This window comes from Mytilus edulis, chromosome 14, assembly GCF_963676685.1.
Source record: "Mytilus edulis chromosome 14, xbMytEdul2.2, whole genome shotgun sequence".
NCBI lineage: Eukaryota > Metazoa > Mollusca > Bivalvia > Mytilida > Mytilidae > Mytilus > Mytilus edulis.
In genome coordinates, this window is record NC_092357.1 from 70,512,418 (window position 1) to 70,523,075 (window position 10,658).

Consider the following 10,658-nt stretch of genomic DNA (forward strand, 5'->3'; position numbering starts at 1 on the left):
TTTAAAACTTTAAAAAGTAGACTTTGACAAAATTATGAAATAGAAAGAATTGAACAATTTAAAATCGTATTTTAACAAAGATTTAGATATAATTTTACAACGATCCTTAAAAAATAACCAAACAAACGTTGAATCAAACGATATGAACCTACGCAGTTTTATATTAAAATACTGACACACACCAGTTTGCCATCTCAGTATGCAAGGCAAGGGTGCTTGGTGAGGTGCTGGAACTTGATGTACATGTATCATTAAGTTAATACAGTTCTGTTAGGATTGACTGCCTTTTTACAGAGACTTTCTATTCTTACTGTTATCAGTTAGTATAGACTGAGGTATAGACGGTTCCTGGCTTAGAATGATTCTCTGCTCAGCAAATGGTGCGTAATTAGCATTTGAATCAAATTTCTTGTAGAAGTAAAAAACACAAATTAATGTATTTGACAACTTTATTCAGGAGCACAGTCTATATTATCCGGCGTAAATAACTTCGAGATTTATGTGGAAGTTTACTCTGCTGCTCGATCTATGCTAATCGATGTTCCAGTATATTTCATATTTATATTTATTCGTGAGGCCTCGTAATCGTTTATATTCACTAAAAGCACAGTCGCCTAAATATTTTATAAGGCGAAAAAATTGCGAAAATTGGCCGGGAAATAATATATTCCGGCCTTAGTAGCATTATTATTTTAAAATCTTACAAGAGGTTGCTTGCAAATTTAACTCTAAAATGAGAAGTGTATGACGATCTATAACGAATATATACATCCATCATGTGTGCAGATACGACGGCGACTATATAGGGTCTGCCATGAGTGCACTTTGTATGTCCTGCATGTGTGCACCCAGGAGGTCCTCCTGAGCGGTGTTTAGACGTACCGGGAAAATCTTATCTGATTCAGGATCAATTCATCGGTTACACTCCCCTGTCACCAGTGATTCTTTTTTGCTGACATTCTGAAAAAGTATTGTGTAGTCCCTGTGTAAGTGTTGACTCTCAACTTGCACATGTGATTTTTTAACACTCCCCGGACTTCTGCAAAAAACAATTATTCAGTTCACTGATTTAGATGGAAGGTAAACGAACAGAAAGTCACAGGACATTCCGACAAAAAGTCACAGGACAAAAAGTCAAACACATGTCAAACTCAGGCATAAAGTAACAAAGTTGATAGGACAAAAAGTCACAAACAATTTGTTGACAATTGATTGAATATAAATGAAAAAAGATTTTGAAATATCTTCTTTTTATTACATATATTCATTTTTAATTTTAGGAAATTGTTCATAATATAAAAAAGAAGATGTGGTATGATTGCCAATGAGACAACTGTCCACAAGAGACCAAAATGACACAGACATTAACAACCATAGGTCACCAAACAGCCTTCAACAATGAGCAAAGCCCGAGGTAAAGCCCATACCGCATAGTCAGCTGTAAAAGGCAATCATACTACATGTACTATATCTTTTTTTTTATATTTACATGTTAAAAAATGCGTGCAAATGTAATCAAAAGCTGCACACAAACGTAATGATTTTTGTGTGCAAATGTAATGGTAATGTGCGCAAACCTAATGCACTGATTTATTTGTTTTTAATAAATTTTAATTTAAAAGTTGCTACATCATGTTCATGTATAAAACTTCAAGAAAAATACAAAAAGAGTGTTTTCTTGTTCAAAGAAAAATAATCTCAAAACTAAATTGTGACTTTTTGTCCTGTGACAGTGTGTGACTTTTTGACTGTGACTTTCTGTCCTGCATTCAGATTGAATAGGGGAGTTTGGTTGACCCCGCCTCCCTCTATCTGAGACTACTATCTCAGTGATGAGCCTTGTGTTTCATGTACAAATGTATTGTGCTTTAATTTATGTACAAAAAAATTGAAAAACAGATATGTTACACATAAACAAACGACAATCACTGAATTATCGGATCCTGACTTGGAACAGGCACAACCATAACAAATTGGCAGGGTATAAGGAACTTTGAAAATATTTAGTTTTTGTGGTTTGGTCTATTTTCCGGATACTGTAAGCAATAAGGCCCCTTTATTTAGTGAATGAAATAATTGTAAGATGCACTTATATCTGTCTGTCATATTTTATATGAACTTGACCACATTTTCATGCATGGTTCATTGGTCAATGAAACACTGCATTGTTTTGTCAATTTATCATATGTTTAAAGTTACAGGTAGATTATATTTGGTAGATATGAAACAATTGTAAGGTGTGCATGTCTGAATGGCAGATTCATATATAAACCATGACCGCATTTTATTGTTCTTTGGTCAATGATAAGTTTTCTTGGTTTTGTCATTTTATCAGGCCACATTTAAAAGAATGTCTGTTTCCCCTCCCCCGGGTCTACCCTTTGTAAACAGACCAGGAAGGCAGGTTTTTTTTAGCTCACCTGACCTGAAAGGTCAAGTGAGCTTTTCTCATCACCTGGCGTTTGTCGTCTGTCGTCCTGCGTCCGTCTTCCGTAAACTTTTACAAAAATCTTCTCCTCTGAAACTACTTGGCCAAATTCTACCAAACTTGGCCACAATCATCCTTGGGGTATCTAGTTTAAAAAATGTGTGGCGTGACCTGTCAAACCAACCAAGATGGCCGCCATGGCTAAAAATAGAACATAGGGGTGAAATGCAGTTTTTGGCTTATAACTCAAAAACCAAAGCATTTAGAGCAAATCTGACATGGAGTAAAATTGTTGATCAGGTCAAGATCTATCTGCCCTGAAATTTTCAGACGAATCGGACAACCTGTTGATGGGTTGCTGCCTGTGAAATGGTTATTTTAAGGAAATTTTGCAGTTTTTGGTTATTATCTTGAATACTATTATAGATAGAGATAAACTGTAAAAGCAATAATGTTCAGCAAAGTAAGACCTACAAATAAGTCAACATGACCTTAAGGAGTTATTGCCCTTTATAGTCAATTTTTAACAACTTTTCATCATTTTTTGTAACTTTTTTAAAAATCTTCTTCTCTGAAACTACTTTGCCAAATTTAACCAAACTTGGCCACAATTATCATTGTGGTTTGTAGTTTAAAAAATGTGTCCGCTGACCCAGCCTACCAAACAAAATGGCCGACATGGCTAAAATTAGAACATAGTGGTAAAATGCAGGTTTTGCTTTATATCTTTGAAACTAAGACATTTAGGGCAAATCTTTCAAGATTTAAATGTCCATCAGAATAAGATATATCCCCTCACAAATTTTCAGTTGAATTGGACAACCTGTTGTTAGGTTGCTGCCCTAGAATTGGTGATTTTAAGGTAATTTTGCCGTTTTTGGTTATTATCTTGAATACTATTATAGATAGAGATAAACTGTAGACAGCAATAATGTTCAGCAAAGTAAGATCTACAAATAAGTCAGCATGATCAAAATTGTTAGAGGACCCCTTAAGGAGTTATTGCCCTTTATAGTCAATATTGAACAACTTTTCGTCATTTTTGTAACTTGTATAAAAATCATTTCTAAAACTACTTGGCCAAATTTAACCAAACTTGGCCACAATCATAATACTAGGGTATCTATTTAAAAAAAAGTGTCTAATGACCCCGCCTACCAACGAAGATGGCCGACATCAGTAAACACATTAACAGGTGAGCGACACAGGCTCTTGAGAGCCTCTAGTTTTTTTTAACTGGATGTGATTGTCATAGCATGGTCACATGAATGGTTTGACTTGTCCAGTCCAGACCACTTATCAGTTGTTTGTGCTCAATTTGAGTGTATTTATTTAGATTATCAATCCTTCTGCTTTCAAGCACTTTCCAAAAATGGAAACAAATTATTTTCAGGATAAAAATAATTTCGATTTTTTTGTGGAAAATAATTTTTTGACCCGGGCGCTTATTTTTGACCTGTGTGGGGGGAGGGGAAACAAACATATTTTTAATTTTGGCCTTAGATTTTTTAAGCATAGGTCTACTTGTTGTATGGAATGACTACAAGGTATCAAATAAAAAAAAGATGTCTGCCTGCCAAGGTTAATTTTACTGTGACCTCATATTCATAGAATAATGATAATATTCATGATATTGAACAGCAAGAATGATGAGTAAGTTGATGTTATATACAAATAAGACAAAATTTTCAGTTGCCTACTAATTATGTAATACATGTAGTAGTTATTTTTGTCATTAAATGATGTTTACCCTTTTATGTGTAGGGCAAGAACATGAAAGATAAAGGGGAAACTATAAACAGAAGAAATTATCAACAAAATAAGATTTACAGAGGTCAACAAAGCCTAAATGGTAAGTCCACTGTTATAAAAAATTTTGTCCTTGAATAATAATTAAATATTTATTAAAATAAGATGTGGTATGATTAAAGAGAAAACTATCCATCAGAGTTCAATTTAGTGGATGTAAGCATTGTAATTACTTATTAGAGGCCATTGATGACCTGTAAGTAATGAGAAAACCCATACCCTATACATGTTATAGTAATCTATAAAAGTCAACACTAACCAAATTTGAAACAGAGCATCAATTCAAACAAAAAATAAGAAACACTTAGCAGTCTGATTTCCAATGAGACATTTCTCCAATAGAGATCAAATGACATTTAAGGAGGCTCTAGGGTATAACAATTTCAGAAAAATGTTTTAATATTTTTTTTTCATAACTCAATTTATTTATATCTTTATCATATGGTACACCAAATCATTCAAAACAATCAATTTGGTTTGGCCCCAGATGACTTTTAAAATGCATATATCATTGAAAAAGCTCCAAATTATCTCCCTTTGGTGCAAAAATGCCATTTTTTGGCATTAAAAATGTGATATCTTATTTAACTCAACGGTGGCCTATATTTTTTATTATAATTTTAAATAAGCTGTACTTTAACTAAACTATTATAAAATTTAAGCGATTTCTGTAATTTAGTACTTGAATATTTAAATGAAAGTTTATCATATTAATCATAAACATGATAAAATAGCCATTTTATTGATCTCTTCACTGATAATTTTTGAGTTTGTGTATTTTTAGGTCAGAAATCTGGATTTTCATGGTCATCATTCACAGATCAATACTGAACGGAAAACTTAAAGCTGATATTTTTCTCCATAGTGCGACTTTTTTATTAATTTGAAATGGAACATGTTTTTTCCTACATTTATTTGAAAGAGGAAATTTCAACATGATGACTATAAACAAAAAGGAGTCATATCATCACGATCATTGATGCACAAGAACTTGATCATATAAATACAACAATGTAATTATCAATTGAAAGATGGAACGAATGAACAAGATATTAGAATGTTGTTGTCCAAATAAACTTGCTTTGTCTTCTCATTTGAATCTCTCGATTCAATAAAGATGTACAGAGGAAGATCTTTGAAGAACAGATTGAAAAAATGTTTTGTCTAAGAATTGCAGGAATATTCTAGTGAATGAAATTATTTATTGACTTCACTCTTATATAGTGGACTGAATAATTGTACATAGCAAGTTGTGAATAAAGAAAGCAAAAACTTTAACAAAAAGTGTTTATATTATAAATTTGCAAATATAAGCATACTATTATGTACACCACAAAGTTATATATTATAATTCAAATCGTTTGCCTATACAAGTATTGCAATGAACCTATAACAAAGAAAATCTTACCTCATGAAAAGAGTGAACTATTCAGTCAGAATATGAAATATTTTTTCAGTTCTATTTTTCATAATAGAATAAACAAGACAAAGAGTTCAAAACAATATTTTTTCATTTATTTAGAAATTTCATCATTTTGTTTCAGTGAAAGGACTTTATTCTTTGACTGTAAAATATTATTATTATACATTCCAAAATAAGAATAATCTTTATTGTCATATAAACAAATAAAAAACATGTTTGTGACAAAATTTAAAAAAAATTATATATATGTATATATAAAAAATATAAAAAAAACTCGTATACATTTAAAACATTTTACTACCAAACAGCATTCATTGTAACATACACATAACTTTATATTTATATATATATATATTTATAATTTTAATCCCATAGGATTTTATTTTGTCCCATGGGATATTAAAAATCCCATGGGATAATTATAGTCCCATGGGATTTTTTTTGTCCCATGGGACAACAAATATCCCATGGGACAACAATAATCCGATGGGACCAAAAAAAATCCCATGGGATAATGGTAAATCCCATGGGATTTTGCCCTGTCCCATGGGATATTGAAAATCCCATGTTTTTATAATTCAAATGGCAAAATAAATATGAAAGTAACAGTATAAAACCAATGAAATTATTGAATCCCATGTAATTCCGCACATTTTGGTTATATACATGATAGTGTAGCTCTTGTTTGAGGCGGCGGCGGATTTGCAAATGAGTGTTTTGCAAATTAAAAGTGTCCAGTGTTAGAATACAAATACACACTACTTTATATAACTGACACAATTTAAAGGAATATACTCTCTAAAGTAGAGAAGCGAAACGTTTCTTTTGAATACTAAACAAACTTCCTAACAGTACATGTTTTTTTAATGGTTTTACATGCGGCGCTCAAATATTTTGCATGGTCTTTTTGTATAGTGTTTAGACATATATGATATTGTAAGAACCTTTAACGTATAATAGATTCACATTCGTTACTTTGCTCAATATAAAAAAAACATAAGCATTAATTTATATTAAAAACTGAAGGTCAGAAATCACTAATACGTGTTCATTCATTCTTTATTAAAGTTTAGACCTTTTTATCAAGAATGATGATGAGAGTAATTGTAAAATATAATAGGCATGTACTTTCTTACGTTATGGATCATTGATTTTGTTACCTGTTGACCCGGTTGATTACTAGCACGTGCCATTGAACTCGACCGTTTTAACTAAAACAGATTTTATTTTAAATCAACGCCATATATATATTCAAAGTATATACAAAGTACTATATACATATTATATGGATAAGAAAATAAATATTATAAGTATATATTGTTTGAAAATTTTTATACGGTGATACTTTAACACCGTCCCGACAGAGACTGAATGCAGTATATGATCAGGTTTCGGGATCCGGGAATTTTTTTTTCGAATTTCCGAATGTCGGGAATATTTTTTTCCAACTTTAATAGAGTAACTCGCACGAAAAAAAAATAAACATACCAAAAAAGCAACAGCTTCAACGGTAAACTATGACATATATCAACAGAAAACGAATTAAAGAAACTGTCATGCATAAAACAAAAATATGCATGACTGTGTTAATTTGCCTCCGCTGCATTTCTGTGGATTGTCTCATTGGCAATCATACCACATCTCCTTAACTTTTTTAGGTTACGTTTAGGATTTTCCGTTACTAATCTTCAAATACAAAAAAACATGTTTACCGGTGGTCACAACATTTCAAGGTTAGATTTATGGCATACATTCTGGTGTGTATACAATTAACGTACGTCCTTGCATTTAATTATCAATATATATTTATATAAACTAACATTTATTAAAAAATAAACAACATATGTATATAGACGAATAATTTATTAGTTCCTCAACAAAACAAGAAAAGAAATAAAGAATTGACACAAGATTTAATGTTTTTTTTTTAATTAATCAAAATATACTTCAAATTCTAATAATAAAATACATATATACATGTATTAATCTAAAATGCATTATCGAGTAGAAGGGGCGCAACTCGTGGTATCATACCGGTATACTGAACGGATCTAAACAGGGTCTGAAAATTTTGAACTTTCTTTTGTATCCATGGTCTGTTTTGGTCTGACACGGTCTTAACGGGTCTAAACAACCCGCTAGACGATTCAGTCTTTACCGTCTTGACATGCCTTAACGAACTGATTTACTTGATGAGGCTATCGATCTGAATGATGACTTAACGATCTTAAATATCTTGACGATTTTTTCTAGCGGTAAATCCAGTCAATCAAGATGTGATCAGACCAAAATGACCGTTTCAGACTGAAATCGTGCTACTAGTGGACACAGCATTAAACACTAAAGATTAAGCAGCACAAATCAAACTAAATCAATAAAAAAAACAAATACAGTTTAGTTGTTATTATGTATAATTTTATTTCGTAATTTGTGTTAGTGCGAATTTGAAAGCAATTTAAGGTAAAAATACATTGTTATATCTAATTATTTCTAACAGTCCAATATTATAATATACTTTTATTTATATACAGAACATCGTACAGTAAAGGTGTATTCTACTATTAAGCACGTTTGTATACGAATACATATACTATGATGTTTTGTTCACGCATCGGTGACAATATAATGGAATGTGATACGACTAGCATACACGTGAGAGGTTTAGTTAGCTATAAAACCAGGTTCAATCCACCATTTTCTACATTTGAAAATGCCTGTAGCAAGTCAGGAATATGACAGTTCTTGTTCATTCGTTTTTGATGCGTTTTGTTATTTGATTTTGCCATGTGATTATGGACTTTCCGAATTGATTTTCCTCTGAGTTCAGTATTTTTGTGATTTTACTTTTTATACTATGTCATGAACATATCAAATTACCATTGTGCAGAGATGGGTCCGATTACTTTCAATGTAATTGAGTAAATTACAATTACATTGTCATTTGTACGATTAAATTAAATTAATGATTACATCTTTTCTGAAAGTGTCTGATTAAATTAATGATTACATCTGATTACAATGAATAAAAAAAAACCATTTTAAATGATGTGAATGAATTAACGTTTAATAAAACTGTAGCACTTTTACAAGAGGATTTTGTTGTATATATGAAAAATGATAACTTCAAACTTCATCTATTTAATAAACCACATAAGTTCACTACATATACTGACATATACTTAAACATTGTGTCACTGGTCATATTGGTTAAGACCCATTACACTTTATCATCATTGATCTCTGAATTATTTTGAATTCAAATGAAGATATCTTTATAATGAGTTTACTGTTTGTCTTCTGACCTCTTCCAAACTTTATATGTATTTCAAGGTGCAGTTTATGGAAGTTCAAATATGGATGAAATAAAGTTACCAGTTAAAAACTATGTAAAATTTTAATAGAATTGTTTAATCAAATTGTTAAAAAATAAAAGTACTAAAAATCATTGCATTTAACATGTCCAGATCTTACTAAAATTTGCATATTTCAAACAAAATATTTATCCAACTTTTAATTTAGTTTGTGCTTATTAGATAAATTTTCACATCTCTGATTAATCTTTTATATTGTCCTACAACTATACTCAATTTGTAATTACAATAACAACAAACCTTAGTTGGTTTCCTACATGTCAATTCAAAGTTGACAAAAGTTACAACATTAACAAAAGATTATAATTCAGGATTAAAGAAAAGTAAAATATTACTTGCATATGACAGATATTATCAATTTTAAATGGAATTTCAGTATTTAGTTCTATTATAATCTTAAATCAATCCTATTTCTCTCTTATTTTTTAGATATAGTTTTTCAAATATGACGTCATTTGTCATTGTGCTGTTTCAGAAATGCATATGTCTGCGTGACGTAATATTGTGCCTTTTCATCACTTCGTATGTGACGTCATTGTTATGACTTTTTGCGTTCAGACCTGGACTGAGTCGGGTGTGTCTATTTTCTGTGTTGGTCTTCAATATATTATGTATTCGGGTTTTGTTTTCTGTAATTAGTTAAGACGTCAGTTTATCATGTAAATCTTTTATATTCACTTGATAACATTTACTGCGGCCATCTTGGTTGGTTTGCTGGTTCACCGGACACATTTTTCAAACTAGAAACCATAATGATGATTGTGGACAAGTTTAGTTAGACTTGTCTAACAGTACTAGTTTCAGAGGAGAAGATTTTCGTAAAATATTACAAAATTTTACAAAAAAAATGATTATAAAGGGTTATAAATCCTTAAGGGGTCAACTGACCATTTTGGTCATTTTGACTTATTTGTAGATCTTACTTTGCGGATAATCATTGCTGTTCACAGTTTATCTGTATGTATAATATTTTGTAAGACAATAACAAAAAACGGCAAAATTTCCCAATATTCACCAATTCAGGGGCAGCAACCCAACAACAGGTTGCCCGATTAATCTGAAAATTTCAGGACAAATGGATCTTAACATTTGATATATTGAGAGAAGCTCACCATTTTTTTTCAGAAAATACCCTGTACCAAGTCAGGAAAATGGCCATTGTTACATTATAGTTCGCTTATGTGTGAGTTACATTTCGGTGTTGTGTCGTAGTTCTCTTATATTTGATACGTTTCCCTCAGTTTTATATTGTAACTCGGATTTGTTTCTCTATCGATTGATGAATTTTTTAACAGAGAGGTATTGGTATCAATAAAATGTAAATCACTAATATCTAAACGTCAAACAAAGTATGAGTAAAAATGGTCATTTCAATAGAAACAGTTTTTAATCAATAAATCAACTATATAAAAGTTATACTATAAGTCAAATGGTCATTTCAATAGATACAGTACAGAAAACTAATGTATATATGTCATATCATAAGTCAAGTGGTAATTTCAATAGATACAGTATTTAACACAAACATACGAAAGTCATACTATAAGGCAAATGGTAATTTCAATATATACAATATCAATCACTAATACATAAAACTTCTAATACACATGTAAATCAAATGACAATT

The 10,658-nt window shown here is 30.9% G+C and overlaps 1 long non-coding RNA gene across 1 annotated transcript; it reads left to right on the forward strand.

The window, feature by feature from the left end:
* Window positions 1-733: 733 nt before the first annotated feature.
* Window positions 734-5,521, forward strand: LOC139503776 (uncharacterized). Its single transcript, XR_011659190.1, has 3 exons — window positions 734-1,080; window positions 4,193-4,280; window positions 5,022-5,521. It is a non-coding gene; the product is annotated as an uncharacterized lncRNA (long non-coding RNA).
* The last annotated feature ends 5,137 nt before the right edge of the window (window positions 5,522-10,658 follow it).